Source organism: Bombus affinis, chromosome 11 (assembly GCF_024516045.1).
Source record: "Bombus affinis isolate iyBomAffi1 chromosome 11, iyBomAffi1.2, whole genome shotgun sequence".
Taxonomy (NCBI): domain Eukaryota; kingdom Metazoa; phylum Arthropoda; class Insecta; order Hymenoptera; family Apidae; genus Bombus; species Bombus affinis.
In genome coordinates this window covers 10,379,248-10,400,800 of record NC_066354.1, presented here as the reverse complement: position 1 = coordinate 10,400,800, position 21,553 = coordinate 10,379,248, and the positions used below count along the sequence as shown (strand labels likewise).

The 21,553-nt window shown below is 38.1% G+C and overlaps 1 long non-coding RNA gene across 1 annotated transcript in view; it reads right to left on the bottom strand.

Moving 5' to 3' along the window:
* The window catches only part of LOC126921695 (uncharacterized), a 68,494-nt gene extending 47,233 nt beyond the window's left edge, over positions 1-21,261 (bottom strand). The window contains exon 1 of the long non-coding RNA XR_007712519.1: positions 20,355-21,261. This is a non-coding gene — a long non-coding RNA (uncharacterized LOC126921695). The remainder of the gene's footprint in view (positions 1-20,354) is intronic.
* Positions 21,262-21,553: the final 292 nt, after the last annotated feature.

Genomic DNA, 21,553 nt, shown 5'->3' with positions numbered 1-21,553 from the left:
AAGTATTAGAGAAACTTGAGAATGAATAAAGGTGTCAAATTTTAGTCGAATAATTTTAAGATTGTTCGGGATTGATATGGTATATTACTTTACCGCTTTGTTCTTTAGATTTTAGGACGAAAGCAACGCGAAGATGTTACATTTCTGTTATGCACGTGCTTCATGTTGAGAATATTCTTCCCGGGAACTTTTTGAAAAAAAATATGAAGTAGTTTCTGCTATTTTATGTCAAAAGTAGCTAATTAATTTTCTTTCTTTTTTTTTATTCCGCTCATAAAAATACGAATTTGCATAAGTATCCACATTTTAACAGGACTTACATTTTGTATTTGCAATTCATCTTTCTATACATATTTTCAATCATTACCCATACGGTTTGTCTACAACTTTTGCATCGTTCAGTTTTTGCTAATACAATTGAAAATCAACGAAATGGAAGAGTAGAAGCTGAGTAGAACGAAGCTAGTCCCCCCGTTCCACTGACTTTTCGTACTTTTCCTTTGAGCCGGAATTCTTGGTTAAGCCTTTCGCGCGTAACGAGATTCAACCTTTGACTTTGAGTACCGACCAGCGGATACCGAATCAAAGGGAATCTATGTATAATTACGTTAATACTTCTACGCTGCTTTTCCGAAGAGATTAAATATTTCATCCTTTCAAGTGTTTTCGACATTTGGCACTTTGAATATTCATTTCTTTAGGATTGTCTTTGGTTCTTGTTTCTTCTACATATACTCGGCCGTTCTACGCTTGTCGATATTTCATCCATCGAATGTTAAATGCTAATATTTTAAAAAAATAGCCAAGCATTTAAGTTCACCAGCAATTATTATCGAAATTTAGATATTCATTAGTTAACTCGATCAGTTATTACTTTTAGACGTTTAAGATTGTTAAAATTTGTTTTTACAGATTCAAAGATGCATTTAATAGTTTTAGAATTAAATAATTAAAGGTAATTGAATAGTATAAAAAAACTTATAAGCTAACTTAATAAAGTAAGTGACTTAAGAATATATGAATAGGTAATTAGGTATTTCGATATAATGGAAATGTATATTGAAGCAGAATATTTATAAACTTTTGACATCGATGATGTTTTCTTCTGATTAATTGGGTAACGACAGGAGTAATTCACGAAATTTCATAAGCTTGCAAATCGTGTGACATGCTCATTTCTGGCGCGTCAACCGTGATGAATAGTTCAAAGAGTGACTCGTCTGCAGCCCATCTGGTGACGTCAAACAACACAAGAAGGAGCTAATAGCACATTTCATTGAATATTCAAGTATCCAATAGTGTACATACCACTTCATAATTGTTTCATCATGTTTCCGCCAAACAATGATCGGATGCCACAGGACAACCGTTGTCTATGTACCTAATTACTGTAATTAGCGATACCTTTCCATAGGGTTATTTAACATTCTCTCAATAAACACGCCAGCGTGACATAAAACATTTACATAGCAACTAAACACAATTCGAGGTTTCCCTTATCTTTCTATAGAAATGTACAATTTCATATAACGTTTTTTAATACTTTAGGGCATTATCTTAACCGATATTTCGTGACACTGCAATGATAAAAAATAGAATTTTGATTTAGACTAAAATTTTGATTATTTAGAGTAAGTAAATTTTGATTAAATACGCCCATTTTTCTAATCTTAGATTCAGTAGATTTTTGATTATTCAGATACCTTGTGCAATTGAATTAATACTGCTAGCGAAGTTCTAAGAATCGTAAATTGCAAATTACCAATGCTACGATGTTAGGTAATAAAAAAAAGAATTTCTAAATTACAAGAAAATGATTGTCGTGTTTGACGTTATATCGTGAAATTATAAGAATTTTATAGAATAAATAATACCATAGCAGAAGTAAAAATCGACTTTCTATAGGCTTCCTTATCGAATGCCTGGAAACAGAAGAAATTTCTTGTCCCGTATCTCACTTTAGAAGCCTCCACTTCAGTGTCGTTTGTCTAATCTGTGTCATAATCTATTAACAGCACCCTAGCCCAAAATCGCCCACTACCTGCTGGCAGAATACGCTTATATACAGCGCCCTGCGGTATACAACAAAGTCGTTACATTGTCAAAAATGGTGCCGATATTCTCCTACTCGGAAGATACCACGAGATGTAAAATCACATCCGTACTCGAACAACGTTTTCCATGCAAATGGCGGCCTTACGTTGCACAGCCCGTTCGCGTTTTTCTTCGATCGCCTTATACCGATTCAGGCGGTGTACGCCCCATGCAACCAGCCTGCACCGCGATTCGAGGAGGACAGCTCCTATTCAGCTGCAATGGATTCATGCAAATTCGATAACGTCGATGATTCGTCCGATGGATAAGTTCTCGCCAAATGTGGAAGCGTCTTCGAGCTTGTTGAGATTCGAAACTCGAACGCAAAGATTACGTAGTTCTTAGAACTTATCGCAAGGACTTTCGTCGACTTGTTCGCCAAAGTTAGGCTAAAGGTGCGGGTGGAAGCGGCACGAAGCGATGGATCACGCGAAAGATGGACAATTAAATACGCAAAGTTGCATCCAAATCGTGAGCACGAGTATGCTTCTCAGTAGCGCGGATTTTCCGCAGAGTCTAAAAGATACACGAGCGAGCTAGGAGGCCGTTTCACGCGAGATAAAACGGTCCGCTTAGTTTAAGTTGATTTGCGGCTAGCAGTTACGCAGTCGCTGCTTCCTTGGCCCCGAGTTTCACGACTGATGCCGGAAACTATGCCAGCCTAAGCCGTACTTGTGGCTTTTACATTTTTACGGCCGACAATAAACATCAAGCTCTTTTGGTCTCATCCTTGGCCGAGCGTGGACAAGCCGGCTTATCGCGTTACAGCGGCTGCTACGAGTCGGAATAATTTCGCCCATAATCACGGGGAAATGTTAGATGTTGAACAACGTGAGACGAGACACGGTGAATATGTTAAGAAGCATCAGGATTTTCTGCAGATGGTGTAATTGTAGCACTAACGAATATTCAAAATAGCACAATATTAAAATACACCTGCTTGTTAAATTAGAATCACTTAAAATTTTTCTATGTTTTTGATCTTTTAGTGATAAAAACTTATTAATTGTTCCAAGATTATACAGATATCGTTCGTGATTAAAAAGTTATCTAGAGAAAGGAACGTCGGTCTGCCTTATAAAACATTACATTTTTTAAACATTATATATAATTTTAAAAATTGATTTAGAAGATGGGATTAAAATATCTAACTATAAAGAGAGAACTCTGCATATTCCTTAAATTTTTAGTTTTTTTCCCCCCTCTTCTTTTATTTCGAAATTAAATCCGTATTATATCGTCGTCTTTTCAATTCAAGTCTTCTTTATGAAGTTTCCTTATTTACCCTCTCGCACCTCGCAATGAAAATATAGCCGGTTAAAGTGGGGTCCGATTAAAGCGAGACCGGATAAGAGAGCGTTTACTGTATTATAAAAGAAGATAAAACCTGTTCCTTGCGTGAAACGTTGCATATGATTCTCTAACAAAAATATCGTACTCGTAGATGAAAATTTAAAAAAGCTTCTTTTTAAAGAGGCAAGGAATATATTTGAAAAATGCAAATATATCATTCCTTTACCGTGAGATAGGATTCCAGATATCGGGAGACATAATTAATTTGAATGGATTAATAAAATGCATAAAATTCTATTGAGAAAATAATCTTTTCGAAACATCAAATTCTTCGGTACTTTACAACTCCTTTGCAGCGATTTATTGCCAATTTAATCTCAAAGAATCCCTCCGCCAATTTCTTCTCTAAAATCGTAAAAGGTGTGGCAAGACAATGAAAAAATTCTGCGAAAATTATTTATCAATCAAGAAGCTCGTTAGAGCACTGATGTCTCTCGTACGGATGATAATCAGTCACTAAAGGTGGCAGAGATTCGTCCAAGCATCGGTGGTGTGAGAAAAGTTAGACTTTATGAATCACGAAGCACACCCTTGGTGTCTCTGGTTGAGAGGACCCCGAGCTCACCCTCGGCGCTTCTTCTCGTGGCTTAAAGAGACGGCCGGACCGTCTGCTGGTGCGCGCCGATTATATGAATCATTAGTCACTGTCCTCCGCAGGGGTGACTTACTCGGATTTAAAATTAATGGCGCGGGTTTTGCGATACTCGCGAGCCGAATTTTTGCTGCACTTACATCGGTGCGCGTTCGGGACCGCTGTGAATGGAGGATGAAAAGGGGGGATAGTGGCTTTAGGTGAGATCGTGAGGGGGGCAATAAGGGACACAGGACGGACGTTGGGATGAAAATCACAGGGACGGGAGGGAGAGAGAGAGAGAGCTGGAAAGAGAGGATGATCAAAGGAAGGAAAACGTGGAAGATGGAATCTGAACAAAGAGGAAAAAGAGACATAAACCGAGGCGAAAGCGGGTTGGTGGGTTGGAATTGTATAGAAAAGATGAAGAAGAAAGAGAGGCTGGTTGAATAAAGGGGTGAAAGAAGAAAGGCAAGGACGAAAGTAGGTGGGGAGGGGGAGAGGGGAGAATGGTGGTCATAAAGAGACAACGGAAAAGGAAAGGCCGGAGGTGGAGCTAGCTCGCCATGAGTCGTCGGTTTACGAGAGATGGTCTAGAAAGAATAAAACGAGGAAAATTTTTATTAATAATCCGACGACCGACCACCGCCGCCATCGTCGCCGCCCGGAACCAACGGCATCCGTAAGAATAAAATTAACATGGAGAAAAGATCTTAGCATGCCTGACATTGTCATAGATATATGATGCTGCTGATACTAAATATGCGACCGCGTATAAATATTTATGCTGCCCTGTAATATATATTCTTACATTTGGGGTTCGTGCGTATATCAGTAGCGTATTATGGGATATTCCCCCTTCTATTTCGAGGGGACCATATATAGACGTGTTTCGTTTCATATAGAACAAACTCAGCTTCCGGGAACGATATTTCTGATGCGAAGAAGTCACATGAAAATGTAAATTGTAGTATTTCGACGAAATCGCGATGCACACGTAAAGCGTTTCGGATAAATGCGATAAGTCGGTCTTCGAGATGACGATTGTGAATTTTCACCGTAATTTGTTAATGTAAGTTAACATAAGAAATTTCTTTATGGTTATTTCAAGTATTTCGCAGAACATTCTTTCATTCTTCCATTCTGAAAGATCTTTTCGTGCTCTACGAATAATTGGTACGATTAATTCCATGATAATTAGCTGAAATATATAAATATTTTGTAATAGAATATGTATACGGAAGATTTTAAAATCACGTTGTATAGAATTATGTCTATGTTATTAAATTTTCGTTGTTATCAAATTACGGAGTTAATTTTAGCATCAGACAAGTTATACACAGGATAAAAAATAGGATACGAAGAGAGACACGTACTAAAGCTGGCTTAATAGCTACGTGAAATTTCTATGTAGAGCCTCTGCATAATTAATTACGTGTTACCCTCCTTAAAAACAGCTCCTCTTGACTAATATTCAATTTTTGATATCGTTTTAAGAAAATTTCAAAATTAATTACTCTTAAGATAGTTGACATGATAAATGACATCTCATACAGCAATTGGAATGTTCTTTATTCGTGCAAAATTAATTTTTTGAAAATAACTACGGTTTAACAATTACATCAAATTGATTTATTCGAATGAGACAGCTGTTCGTTATAATTATACAAACAATTGATACACCATAAGCATCACTTTTTCGCAAAACATGTGTAAAACGCATGTATGTATTTTTGAAATGTATTTTTTAATCTCCGATATCTCTGGATGTAAGATCTTTTCTCTTATCTTCTTTCGCGTTTTCCTTTTTAACCAGCATACGTCGGAAAATCTATTACGCGTTTAATTCATTTCATGAAAACAAGCACGAGTTACGTTACAGGTATATACGATCTACGTTTTCTCTCTCTCATCTTCGACGTCAAGAGGAACAATAATAGTTCTCTTCAGGAAAGCATTCTACCGTGGGAAACAAGGTATATAGAAAATGGAGACGAAAAACGAGCGAAGATAGTTATTCTTTAACCGACTGACTATTTCACGTCCGAGATTTCCAATGTTATTTTCGTTTCTTATTGTTCTGCAAAACGGTGGCTTCGTTGGCCGCGAATCGCGACTACGGCCAACGCTTAAACGCCACGCTGATAAAAAATAATTTAAAATTAACCACCACGGTTTTTATTATGGGCACATGAGTAAAATGTCGAAATAAACCAGCCACGAAACAAGGAACAGCTCACGAGGAATTTATTAATGAAACACGGTCACCGCTTTTATTCCCGAATTGGATATTAACCATTTACGAGGTGCAAATACGGTCAATTTTTCCACGGTTTTCGCGTATTCGATCCAATTTCGTATCCTTCGTTACGGATCGTTATTGTCGAATTTGATCTCATCATTTTCTGTATAATCGGAAATGTATCGAACGACGTCAGAATTTTATTTTAAAAGTTTATTCTCATAATTGACAGTATGTCTGCAGATGAGAAATTTCATACAGCTTTGTTATTATTGATAGAAAACGACGTATTTCAAGTGTCTATTTTGAAATAAAAGTAGAATATTTGTTTATTACTATTGTTACTACAAATTACATATTATCACTATATTTCGCTACTCGAGTGTGTAGTAAAAAGGTTTAACTCGAGAATGAAAAAATGACTAAGCTACTAGAAGAAGTAATATGGTAGAATTACGATATTAGAATCATATCAATATGCAATATATTCAAGTAATATTCAAATGCATACAAAAACTAAAAAATTAGAGTTTGTAGGGTTGATCATTGTTGTTTCTGACTGGTGCATATATTAGTTTTCTAAAACAAGTCGAGTTTAGGTGTACATTTTCACTTACAGTCATCTTAATTTATTTAAATTCAACGTGTCAGAGTTCTTGATTTGAAATCAAATATCTTGACGTTACTTGTATGATTTTAAATGCATGTATGAATATAATTTTAAACCGCCTGAATTCAAGTCACTTGACCGAGGTTACCTATCGAACGAACTGGCAGAGCTTAATTTAAACGGAGCAGAACCGGAAGAACGTTTCCGATGTTCATTAAACTGAATGACCTAACTTCGTCAGCGTTCTTTGCTGAAAGGTCTTGCGGCTATTCGCATCCCATATAAATATTAAAGTATCTGTATTTTTTTTAAGATCAATCTCTTTTAATCGTAGGTATTCATCGATTGATCGAATTAAAAATTTTATTCGTTTGATGATTTCCAATACCGATACTATGACATAAAGATCATACATCATTAAGAGATAACTAAAAAAATACGTTTGTAGATGGTCGAGTAATCTTAAACCCGATTACCCTGCTCAAAGAGCCCGTAGTATACACAATGCATAAAAAGCAGTTTCCAGCTAGTATCAGAGTTTAATCGACTGGATGCGGCCCATTATCAGCGACTGTTGCCTATCGAAAGCACTATCCCGATAAGCTGCCAAGTAAAAGGAGTTTAATAACTGGAAAACGAGTAAACGTGCATTCCATGGCAGTAGACGCAGAACGATTGAAATGCAAGAGAAACTGTGTAATGGATGTGGTTGTAACTGAAATCCGTTAATCTTTACGAATAATCTAATAATATTATGTGTAATAATCGATGACTGCAGAAACGTAAGGAAATAAAGGAAACTACAAAGTTCAGAAAAGTAGAGATAATTTACACGATCTTTCAATATTTAATTTTTTTTAATGGGTAGATTTCTTATTTTAATAAAAAGAAGTAAAAATAATGTTCGATGTTTTAAATATGAGACAGACGTTACATATAGAGGAACAAATTTATTAATTACAAGCTGCAGTGACGATTATATAAATAGGGACGGTCCTTGTCCAAAATTCAACGAGTTTGTGATTATTACTCAAAACGCGAAGGGTTCTTCAAAAATGTTCTAAAATACGAGATATGAATTTTTAAATCTTATATTCTGCAAAGCGAATAAAAGTAACGCTTTCCATAATAAAATTAACACAATTTACAAATGGACATTTCCCTACTTATACTCTTGTCACTGTTGCTTGAAATTTTCTTTTTTTTTACAAAATCCCATCAATGTAACTACTTGCTTCCTTCTGTATTCATTGCTGTGTAACATACATTTCACATCTTAGCCTGGATATTAGCAAATTCTGTGTTACATGAAATTCAACAAGGTAACAAAATAAAGCAAGATAAAAGAAAAATACTTTGTTATCTAGATCTACTTATATCTATCAAATTCCTTTCTTCTCTCTCTCTCTCTCTCTTTCTTTTATATATTTTAATAACCAATCAAATTTTGACGAACAGTTTGGCGTAACCTATATACATATGTATACGAATATGCTGTAATTCCAGAGGTTCGTACAATTTCAACTATGTGGCAATTCGCAATAACGAGCCGCTTCTAATCTCGGACCATTCTGTCCGTACGTGGCTGGCTGCGTGTTTAAAGTTCCATGGAAACGTTGTCGCGGCGTGTAAGTACGGAGAAAGGTATGTCACGGACGTGCTGATAAGTACGTACACACGAAGTTCTGTGCACGGCCGCGATCCCACGGACCGCAACAGCTTCAATGAATGCTCAATGCAAGGCAACTTTTGTCGATGCCTGGCTTTGGCTACGTGTGCACGACAACGCTGTCGGAAATTCTGGTGGCTTGGATATGCGACACGATCGCTGGCTATGGGCATTTTCGTGCTGGAAGATTTTGGTTTCCGTGGTTGGTGTAACCGTTACCAAATACAAGCGACATCCTGTCTGGGGAGAGATTAGAGTTTGTTATTTTCAGCGATGAAAATGTTTGGACATTTTTACCTTATTCCGTAAACAATTGCAACGATTTTAGACACTCTTTAGTAGAAGAGATATAGTTAACATTTTTGAGAATTTCCTGCAGAGATGTTTCTGGAATCTTTAGGTTAAACGGCGGATTCGGAAGTTCGAAGAAAGTTTTGCCCCCAGTCGAGTGGAGAAGAGTTGACGTTGCTTGGGTAAAAGTTTGTTGATCGAGAATAGTTCTCGGTAGACAAATCAGCAAAATACAAAACGAGCTGTAAGATATAGTTAGACATTCCGCGCTGGTTGATTCGTATTTACTTCGATCAAATAATTAAGGCTTTAATTATTTATCGGAGTGTTCGTTGAAATCATGTTTGTGACCTCATTAAAGTGGCGAGTACTTCTTAAATCTTTTTTAAAATACGCTGGAATAAACGAATGTTGCAAATGCGATATAATTTGAAAAATATGTTTTCATTTAAAAAAATGTTCGATGAGAAATCTTTTAACAAAACAATGTTATATTTTATTTTGAGTTGTATCGGTTTTTTAATAGTTTATTATTTACAAAAAACCTTTTTATACTTCAATCTTCTTCAAACTGGCCAATGAATTAGGTCAAGAATCTCACACTCTAGAGGTCCTCAGGTGCGTTGTCACGCAGTTGATACAGATTCGACAAAGAGAGTCGTGACCAAAGCAGAAGCTGCATGGCGTAGGCTGGGGTTAATAAACACCGAGGCCGATGCCGCGGTTTCGTGGAAGGGTCGCTTCAGCTCGGAGCTATTCAGTGCCGCGATATAGTTTGCACCGAGTTTCCTCCGGCCGGTCGAGCTAGCTGCTGACACGTATGTAAGTGCCATCGTGCGAGGGTTGGCACGCTTGATGAGAATACCTACATGGAAAAGGGGAGGCTTGGTCGTCGTGCTGCGAGTAATTCAGCGTTTTGACACTGATTAAAGGTGCGAGAATAAGATAAAAGGCTGCAAAAGTAGCACGGTACTAGCGTTTAACAAATGATGAAAAAATCATTGAAAGAAAATTCAATAAAATACTGGTTCCATAAAAATACATTGGCTTACAAATTTCCTCAAATTGCACTACACATTTTTTAGACAAATCGGTACAAACATATACATTCACGTCTAAAAGTCATTATACGAAGAAACCATTCGATCATCCTCGCAAGATTATAATCATCTCGTAAGCCAAAAATTGCCAGATTTCGGGTGAAAATTTCACCTAAAATTCGTCGCAGATTTGCTTCAAAATCTTGTACTCCCTACGCCACGCTTTTTCCGATTGTTCAAGACTCGCACAAAAGCGTATGCTCGTTGAAACGAGTGTGTGTTGAATTTGTGTTGCACAAGTGAGTTCGTTCTTTGGAAACGTCATACGTTCGTGAATCATCGACAAAGGACGCACACAAGGGAAGCAACAAGCACGTTGCTTCACCATACACAAGCGGGGTCATGGCAAAGAGATCGCGTGCTCGTCGCCTGTGAGGTTCGCACGGTACTTTCCTCGAGACGTTTACTTTTATCGCCGTTGAGCAGCTTGCACTTCCGTCGTTAATGCCTCGATATGGAAATTCGCCTCAGACGCGGACCGGAAAATAAAGGAACGTCTGACGTATTCGTCGGCACTGAACATTAATAAAAGGAAACCGTTTGTCGTGGCACGGAACTTTCGCGTGAGAACGCCGGCGGAGGCCAGTGAGGAGCTCCAAGGAGCGACAAGGAAGTTACGTAAGACTGAGGAAATTGCACGCAACGAAGCTCGTGGAAAATGCGATGGGAAAGCAAGAGGGAAATAAAATCGAACCTCGATGCGGTTTGAGGCTTGCTTTCGATACCATTATCGTGCCACTCAGCTACGAACAATCCGCAGGTTCTCCTGAACTTGCTGTTCTGATTTCGATCTACAGCCGATGATAATCCTTCGAGCCTGACGTTTGCTTGCTCTGTCACTGATGCGTTCCGTAGAATACGCACGAGACATCTGTAGAAATTTTCTTCAGGATAAGCGAAAGGATTCAGTGAATGGAAGTAACGAAATTGATTAAAAGCATTCTTTGTCGTAAGTTTATATTTTTAACGTATTTCGATTCACGGATGCAAATGGTTTCTTTAGGAATATGCTGTGCATGATGTCCTGAAAGAACAGCTAACATTTTATTTCAATAAACGACGTTTCATATGCACCGATCTAATAACGCTCTATTTACGTTCAAGTCAAAGAAAGTTCAGTTATACTATTACAATAAATTTAGTATACGTACGCGTTTCATTTCTGACACTTTCTTAATTCCATATGCTTCGATTTGAAATAGAAGCGAGCACACGCAATTGCAGTTACTCGGGTGATCAGCCCAGTTCAAGTACATAATAGTTAAATCGATAGTGAAACTATGTAGTTACCGTGGGATCGCGAAAATTTTAATGCAACTGGCCGAATCATCGAGTTCAACAAGAAATTTTTCAAGGTTCGACTGGGTGTTGTATGTGGAACGAACGAAAAACAAGTCTGTGTAGCACGGCTGATCGGCCCTGACCGTCGAGAGCATGCTATTCCGCTCGATCTCCGGTCGGTACCATCAGCATTGATGCCTCCAAACTGGATTTACATGCCAAGGGTTTTGGACGGCGGCCAAATTGGCTGCACCTGATTCCGATCGACGTACCTCGGGCATTACGCTATTTTATACGGCACTGGGGCTGATCTCGTGCTACCTCGGACGACCAAGTTTGACCGTTTGATTTTATGAGACCAAGTTTCTACGGCGTCCGCAAATGACGGACCTAAGACGATGATCTAGACGACGACGGTGATCGTGAACAACCATTAGGTGAGTTCCCTCTGTGCATCTCGAATCTTGTCAAGGATTTCACGGCTGATCCTATTAAATCCCATGGGAAACTGATCCGTGTAATTCAAACCATCGTCAAATTATTGCAAAATGGAGATCGTAAGAGAATAATGAAAGTAGTGTATTTGTGTCGAAGATAGAGATATTTGGATCTTGGAAAATTTGGTGGTGTTCAAATTAGGATAATATAGGAAATATTATAGAAGGTATAATATAAAAGAAACGAATAAGAATATGTCTATAGATTTTTAAATATCACGTGGTAATAAATGCATGGTGAAAATAGAGCTCGGATTAATGAAAAATTTGTCATCATTGAAATTAGCATGGTATATCGTAAATGTAAGAGAACACAAAATTGTCAAAGTATTGTGCATCGTTATCGATTAATTCAAAGTGCAACTTTTAACTTAACAACCTTTTAACGCATTAAGACATTAGCAATTGAAGTAAGAACAGTTCAGGAACAATGGAGACCGTAACAATTTCCGTAAACCATGACTAAAACTCCGTTTCACAGTTGACTGTACCTCGCTCTTGAAATTCAGCCGGTACACGTATTTACACCTCGCCACCATGTTTACCGCTTTCAAACAAATCCAGGCTCTTTTCGTTACGGTCAGGTGGCACCAGCGAAGGGAAGTATATTCAATTTCAATGAATCCCCGTGGCCAGTATCGAGTAGCCCGACTTTGAACACCGTTACTGCACCGCGAGTTTGTGACCCGACATATCCATTAACTGGTAATGCTTTGTAAACGGGATTAAACGTCTCTCAGATACCGCAGTAATTACGCGAAATGGCTAGCCAAAATCCTTCCCCTGTGGCAAATCACGTCGTTGGCTACAATCTAATATCCCATTGTCTTCGCCGCCACGCCAAGGACGTGTCTCACAGCTTATGGAGGAGGCCTCCTTCCGGTTTCCACCTTCGCGAATGGCTGCATCGATCGCTCTCAGTCAAATCCAAGTGAATAGATTGATTTTTCCGACTATTCAAACTATAGGGAAGCGAATAACGATATAAAACACTCTTCCAATCTTTAAAGGATCCCGGTAATCGAGTAGTTTTTATATCTTTTATTGATTTAATTATCGACGAAGTTTTTCTGTATGAAGTCTGACTATATGTTGGTTTTTGTTATGAATAGTAGTAAGTTTGAATAGTGTGAATAGCATCGATAGTATGGTATGAATAGTAGACAATTCTAAGTCATAAATAATAGTAATTGTGTATGTTTTGCGTTGGCTGGATATCTTGTTAGTTGTTAAGTAGTAACGTGTGCGAATAGCAGGAAATTGAGAAATACGACTGCAAGTAAGTAAGTGGATTAGTGAAAATGAAGCAACGTATGTAGTCTGAACTAAAAAGAGCTAAACTATTTTGTACCAGTTAGGTGAGGATATAGCATATGATACGACATATCGTCCTATTCCTTATGCTTTTCGTCTGTGAAATTGCTAAAACAAAGGAAGATACAAAGGAGTAAAATTTATGAATCTAATGTATCTAATATGATTCCAGTATTTATATTTGAAGTGTTCTAGATTTTGCTTTCAAACAAATTTCAAAAAGACATTTATCATGCCACAGATATATAGTATTCAAGCAACAGGTTTAAAGTAATCAAAATATCAACTTCATTTAACGCTTAATATTGACCTGGAGGAAGAATTCACACTATCAATTTGCCTTCGTTGTCAAATTATAATTCAATATGGCTAGGATGTGGCTCTATCAAAATTTCTGATTGAAACGAAAGATTTCGACTATAGAATCGACAAAGAAATGGCGAAGAGACGGAGGAAGGAAGAATCTCCCCGCGAACATTAACTAGCCTCTTGTGGTCTGGGACGGGGCTGGTGTTTTGATAGGGGGGTGCCTACTGATTTCGCTTCTACCATCGCAAAACACGACAAACCGTGGTAGGAAAAGAGAGAAGGAAAATGAAGAGTGTCGAGTAGCCTGCGCCTACAAAAGAAACGAAGGAACTTTGCATGAAAGAGGAGGAAAAGGAGAGGAAGAACAGAGAAGTATATACACGAAGAGAAAACCGGTTAGAAAGGAAAAGCTGGAAAACGTGCGAGGATATGCTGAGAGAAATAAGAAAAAAGAAGATGGATTGAATAGGGTGAGAGGAAGACGGTGTGACGGTGTGAGAATGGAAAAGAAGAGATGAAGAAAAAGATAGGGTGCAGATATTGAGACAGATAGAAGGAGAAGGGATAGAGAGTAGGAGAGAAGGGTGGTGGAGGGGGTGAGCCATTGCCGCATTGCACCCTCGCCAACACGATTTCACCTCTATCGATTTGCGATTCTCCGTGTGTTTTGTGCCGTTGCACTCGGATAACTAGACACTCTCCCTTTGATCACACGTTATTGTACTCGGGACCCTATTATCCTTACGGCCCTTTCTACTGCTCGTTTCTCGCGAACCACTGGAGCGTCTCGTGTTTCTCCTCCCAACGGTGCCGTGTGCTTCACGGAAAAACCGAGAGACAGAGAGAAAATCATTTGTTGATTAACCTACGAAGCCGTTCGAGCGTGCATCATTATTTTCGTTCATAAATCAACCGCAGCGGAAACCCATCGCCTCTCTTTGCCCGCTCTTATCCGCGTTTCTTCCCCCTTTTCTTTTCTAGGCGAACGTTTATTACGCACCCGCGCCGCGATACGTTCAACGCCGATGAATTTCACCTTTAATTAATCCTCCCTATTTAATCCCGCGAAGAAGCGGAACCAAGAAGCTGATGGTTTGCGTTCAGAACAAAATTCCACCCTTTAACCGACTGAAATACGCTTAGCGAAATAACGAGAAAAGTTTTTTCTTATACGAAATTTCGTCGAATCGTTTGTGAAATACTATTATAATTGCTAAACGCCTGATAAACAGAAAATCGTACCTTTCGTACCGAGCGTCGTTTAAAACAAGCCGTAAGCTGATTTTCTTTGTACGGATCTTTCCACGGATCCAGCGTAAATGCGTAACACGTTCGTTTATACGTTCGATCGATTAGCGTAATTTCTCGAGATCCATAATTAAATGGAAGCAAATGTTTACATTGCTGAGATAATTAACAGCCGATTCGCTGATCCTTGAGAAAGCTGTCGCAAGTGGTAGCATTAACCGTGTCAATCCATGGGATACTTGGTGATGTTACGCTGCCACTAGCTTGTTGCGCGTCTATAATGCTTGACGTGATACACTACGTAGGATCGTACGCGTAACATAATTAATTTAGCGCAAGTTACCGAAACTTCTTAGACGTAAGTGGTACTCGAAAGTTTATTGCCCTCCTCGAATCTATGTGCTGGAAATTCTACGAGCCAAATCATTAGAGGAATTGCATAGAATTGTTGATCTCTGTATCGCTCCTTTGCTCCAGTGTTTTCAGGAAAATCAAACGTGTAAATTTCAATCGAATCTTGGTTTCTCTGCAGTAGGAAACAGATATAATGCATGTTTGATTGGTAAGATTGATTGGTAAGACGGAGATGTCTGATTTGAAGTGATGTTATATTTCCTTAAATGAAAAGAGTTTTTATTCGTTTAATATGCAATATATGGTTCTTTTAAATTTCGGAAATATTTTTATATTTAAAAATTTCTAGATTTTATTTAATCGTATTATAGTAAAAGTATACAAAAGAAAATATAGAAGGTATATGGAATTTCCCCTTTTCAGTTTTCAAGCATTTGTATACACCGAAGTTTTTATTTCGATAGATATTTATTTATATCTCGATGCCACCATCTTTCAATGCGTGTATAAATATAGAAAAATATAAAATGTAAATACATATAAATAACAATAAATAAATAATTTACATATTTTTAAGAATTTTTTAAATTATTATTAATATGAGACTGAATGAAGCGTCGATATACAAATATTTCTTAAATATTGAGTGTGGTAGAGGCTCGTAGAGAATAAAATCCTAACCCGTATTTTTGTATATGTAGGGATCAAAGAATTATTGAGTGCGACCAGTATATTGTGAAAATAGAACGTAGTGAGTACAACGAACAGAAAATTCTATGATAGATTTTTTCAAGCGAATACTCGAAAAAAAGAGTGTCAAAAAATACCACTACCAGGTAATATCTCTACACGCAGGAGCATTATTCGTTCATTTATTATTAGTAGATCGCGGATTTTTATACAAGCGCGTATTTTTCATATTACATAGATTTTGCGTATTTTATATAAACGACATACGTAATTGAATATATTACATATCTTTTTCTGATTGCAGTTTTATTTCTAGCAATGTATGATTAATGAATTATGATTCACGTTACGGTTATTCTGGTCTTTCTTTGAATCTGGAAACCGCGCGTTGTGCCATGTCGAGCCGTTGCTCAACGAGAGTCACTTTTACAACCATTGTTTAAGAACAAACGGCCTCGAGCCGGATGTACCTGTTACAACCCGTAGACGAGACGGAGACCAGAGACACCCCCGGCAACGTCAGCCTTTTAACCTCTTCTATTTTTTCCCACTCCACGGAATTCCACGGAAACTCCTTCAAACATTCCCTAACCAGCTTTCGAAGCAACAAGCCAATCTTCTCTTTTGGAAAATTTTCCGCGAGCCGTAAACAGAATAGAAACAAGAGGAATCGCGTATTATATTACAACTTAGATATATATGTTAGCATCAAAACTATTGCCAGATCCTTTAAGCAAAATCTCAATGTCGAATCGCCTGCCATCGATCTATCTCTGTATCGATTTATTTTTCGTCAAACTGTTTCATGTATCCTCCGAATAGACGTGTCATCGACATCTTATAGCTCGGCAAATTCGAGTCTGCGGCTTACTGATCCCTTGGCCCAGTCATAAATTATCGGTAAAGTTAAATAGCGACGGGCTATCTAGCATTATATTGGCAAGAAGGAACGCTAACATGTATTATACGTATCATACATTTAGTACGGTTATAGTTGCAATTTTGGTTTCAACTTCGAACTAGTATTTTATTAACAATACTTGTAACTAAAGTACTGTCTCTATTTTTAAATAGTATTTCATTATTATCAGGTCAAAGCAGCGAGCCATCTATAGAAAATTGCTTTCACGTTTGCCGACACGTGATGTCTCCCGATACTGCTGAGGTTTGCATCTAGCAGGAAATCTTACATAACCGTGAAGTACCTTGGTCCGGCATATCATCCTCATATTTTACGTGTTCGACATTTTACACGTTACGATCTCCCACTTTCAACCTTGTACTCTCATATCACAAAGCAATATTTTTCACTGTTGGGATACACTAAACAAAAATTGAAATAATGCTTTAGATTCTGAACAAAGGATTAAATAATCAGTATTAGTGTTGCAAATAGAATATTCACGAAAGAAAAGAGTGGAAGATAAATAATAGAAATATTAAGTTAATTATTATTTGAGGTGAAAATTGTAATACGCACTACTGTCCAAAAATATTCGGACCCTTATTTTTGACAAAATATATTTTAATTACGAGATTACCGGTATATTGAACTGCAATGATTTCACTCTTTATAATCATCACGGCAATACGGGACAGCGTCTGTATGTGACAAATCTGATGGAACTACTTTGTTAATTGATTAACTCTTCGTCTTTGGATTCTTCAATTTCTGCATCATAAGTCAGATTAGGAAGATTTTTCTCGATTGATAAAAGGACTTCTAACCTTAATGCAAGCAGTCTTATGAATAATGAATGTAATGAATGTAAATAGCATTGCGTATAATTTATATCTTTCTCATTAGAATATTGTACACAAGTTTCGTTCAACGTTGAATCAACAACGAAATGAATTACGCTGTTCCCGTTAAGAAAAATTGTCGCGCTGCTACAATACTTTCCATTCGTAAGAGTGTTTCGTGGTTCTTCTTAGTCATTTAAGATAACTCTCAGCACCTGTATATTCTTCTCTACTACTTCGTCAGGAAGAATTTTGCGCCTTTCGACCCATGGGATTTAGAAAATGCGGTACTTTGCAGCTGTGCAATGTGGTCCAATCTCATGCCAAGCCTGAGCTTGCGCCTAGAGAGCCTCGATGTACAGTCCGAAATACGAAGAGGGCGAATATTGCATGCTTCCACGACGCAACGCGACGCGGCGGTCGTAAATAAGACTCCACTTCGTCGTAATTTTCACCTAACTGTCCTATTTAATATCAAGTTGCAGAAAAACAATGGGAGAAACGATGGGACGTAATTTTTGGAGGAGACGAAATTTAACATTTCATATAAATGGAACTTTAAAACATCGTGTATATCGTCGTATATAAAATGAATATTTTGAAGATACATGTTCATTGAAAGGAAAATATTTATAGTGTGAATAAAATAGGATTGTGTTTTTTTTTCTTTGTAACAATAAATGACAAGTATAAGCGCTTGGACGGAAATTTTATCCAAGACTGTACACCACTTTAGATACTACGCGGACATTTTCTCTCATGCAAATGTCTTGTTCGTCTTCGTGTGTAAATTCGTAGAACTTCTATACGTAAATGCACTTCGTTCAATGACAAGATCCAATATTTGACAATTGAGAGCAAACTAGCCGACTAACAATGTGTCATTCTATTACATGTCTTATACAACGATTTTCTACTTTATATAACGTAACATGAAATTAGCATGCGGACAAATGAATTAGAAACGCACATTAAGGAATTTTACAGAACGCGACGCGAACCATTTTTTTATTTGCACGCATGTGAATTCTCAACGACGATAAAACTATCCAAACTAAATAGATATCGTAATTAAAAAAATAAAAAGATATCCCTCGGAAGCAATCGTATTTAATCTATGAAATTTGTATTATCGAAATACATTGTTCCTGCAGTCTGCAGCTAAGCGTATAAATAACGCAGAAGTGTATTAAATTCAGACGCAGAATACGATCACGTTCGCATATTCGCCAGAACAACTCTCTGACTGCTGCATGAGAAAACTTTTATATGTCATCGTGTGCACTCGAATAAAACTTCGTATGCTTTCTTGTCATTGCGCTGCCTGCGAGTTTTCTACCTCGAAACGATGGCCCCACCTTTGTGATAAGAAATCCACGACACATCGACTATAAAAGAAAATGAAAGGAAGGACGTGTACATGAAAAAAGATTTCGCGAAGCAGCAAATTTTTTACAGCGCTATCACTCGTTTAATTGAGCCTGTACCGTGGGATCCATTCGATCTAAGTGGCCGTAAATAGAGGCAAGAACTCGAGTCCGAAATAAGGAGCACGATAGAATCTACTTTCGAAGATAAAGGTCCTTTGAATAATATATCGTCAGCGTTCCCCGCTTTATCGAACATTCAACGAATACGCTTCGTTTCGTCCTTGGTAACTGTGCCTCTCCTTCCACCCTTGCTAAATTTATTCTGTTACAGTAACGACGTTTGCATTATTATTCCACGTGTTTTAAAATGGTGCAGATAATTCCTTCAACTTTCCAACTACTTTTTCCTGCTGATTCTACTCAAATCGATTCGGTTTTCAATAAAATAGTTATAAAATTGATAGATCGTTTGCTTCCAAATTGCAAATAACATTTGAAGATATTATTGGGAGATCAGATATAAAACTAGGAGAAGTTTTGAACGAATGACGTGTAAAATATTATTTTTCTATCGCTCGATACAAAAACTATGTATAATAGTTCCAGCTTTCATCGATAATTTTTGATAATTACGTGTAATTTAAGATCGAAACGTCGAAGATTTAAAATGTAAAAAATTCACATTACAGAATGATAGATCCTGACGAGTAAAATTTTTTTGCACGATCTTTCTCTAATTTGAAACACATATAAAGCCAAGCATAATTACTAGAATCATACTGTATGCGTGTGTGCAATAAAAGGATTGGCTTCGTGGGATTAGATGTCGTCCAGCATAGATCAAACGAATTGCTGAAATTCGAAATTTCATTATTAAGTAATTAAAGGTATAAAAGATATTCTTGCGTTGCGAACTTGCGTTCGTGTCGCCATATCTCACAGTAATTGCATTTTACTCGTATTTTATTAAACGCCGACATTACATTTTCAGAGAGTCAGAGAGACGAAGTTGTTGAATTAAATCTGGAAGGGAGTATCTAACTGGTATTCGTTTTCCGAAAGAATAGCTTTCTGAATTCAACATGAGAAAACTTTCACGGGGCAGTACACACCGGAGTTGGCAAATCCTCTAGCGGTTTTCGTTGGTTACGTTGTCTCGAGAATCCGGGACTTGGAAAAAGAACCACGAATACTTCTTCGTAGAACAATTATTTTTCTAGCAATAATGTTTATCGAAATTAAACTCGGAATCTATCTCGAAAATATGAGCAACTATTTTTTCTTTGTTCTCGCTCATTTCTTTGGAAAAATTCTTTAGAAACATTCTTTAAGAATTGCGAAGAAAAATGATATTTCATTTCCTTCCATTATTTTAATTTCCTTCGTTATAAGTTGTGCTGCGCTTATTTAATGGAAAGAAGGAATATACGTCTTATTCAAATCGTTTCCATTTGAAACTTCGTAAAACATCATTCGCCTGGAGTATTTGTACATTATGTAAAATGTATTATTTAGTATATACAGTTGTCTATTGATTAAAGGAAGAGTCGGATACGTTGAAAAAATTAATCTCCCACGAAATTACATCTCTAACATACGAAACTCTTTAGTTATTTACCTTTAATTAACATTTTTAGATCCAGCGATTTATTCGATTCAATTTTCTTCGAGGAACGTGTTCTCGTATACGTGTACTTTACACGAACTGAGTTCTGCTTTTTAAAATCTGATGATTTTTAATTCTTCGTATAAGACACACCACGCATATCATAAAATTCAACAAAAATACGTGCCGACTGGTATCGCGTTAAACAAAGTTGGCAGAACTGCTGCCAGCAGGTATCGTTTCTCCCGTAAACGACTTCCGGCACGTTACACCCCACTCGGCAAACAGTTTCACTCGCCACCCCTCTACTACGACCGGTTTTCACATTACCAAGCTTTAAAATCGCGGGAGTCCTCGGTTGCTGCAGCAGACAGTTCGCGACGCGATGGAGCACACGAAGATACCGCGGTAGTGGCGTCGTGTGTTCAACTAACGGCGTGCTTGTACCCTCGCGGAAAATTCGTTGAAGGCGTCGAGGTTTACCCACGTAAACGTCTTCATTCCGCTCGCGGTGTACGGTCGGATGACCCGCGGAAGCGCGCTCCACTCTAGAGTGGAATCAAGCGGCTTCAACCGGGTCTAACCGACCTCGAGGCAAGCTCCAGCGTTGGCCCCAGACTCTGGCTCGACGTGAAATGGGTGCGACGTCGCCATTGCGACGTCGACGACGACGACGACGACAACGACGAGCATTTCGTAAGCTTGGTTATGATGCCATAAGCAGTTGCCTCGTTGAACTCGCTCGAACGTGCACTAGCTCGGCTGTGGAGAAGAGAGGATGAGTGTGTAGCCGAGTAGGTAGACACCCTCGGTGTACTCGAGTCACCTTCCTCCGCTGCTGCTTCCACCTGTGTACTCGCCTACCGGCGATGCTTATCCTCGTCTTCTCCATGGCTTGTTCCTTACCACCAAAACGGAGTACAATGCCGGAGACTAATCCATGATAAACTTTTGGCAAACCTATTTATGCACCGATCAAGGCAGAAGCTCTGACTTCGTGGCGCATGTGCGGGGTGAGCAGCACGGAAGAGGTTGGCTGAGGGCGAAGCGTAGTTGGTAGAAAACGTGCAATGTTGAAGGCTTATTACGCGGAGAAGGCGAGCGAAAGTAGGTAACGAGTCAGGAACGGTGTGGGTGGAGAACGGGACAGGTTTATTGTGTTGTTATACTTTCATGCTTTAAAGCAACGGAGAAGCATGTGGATGCTCTGC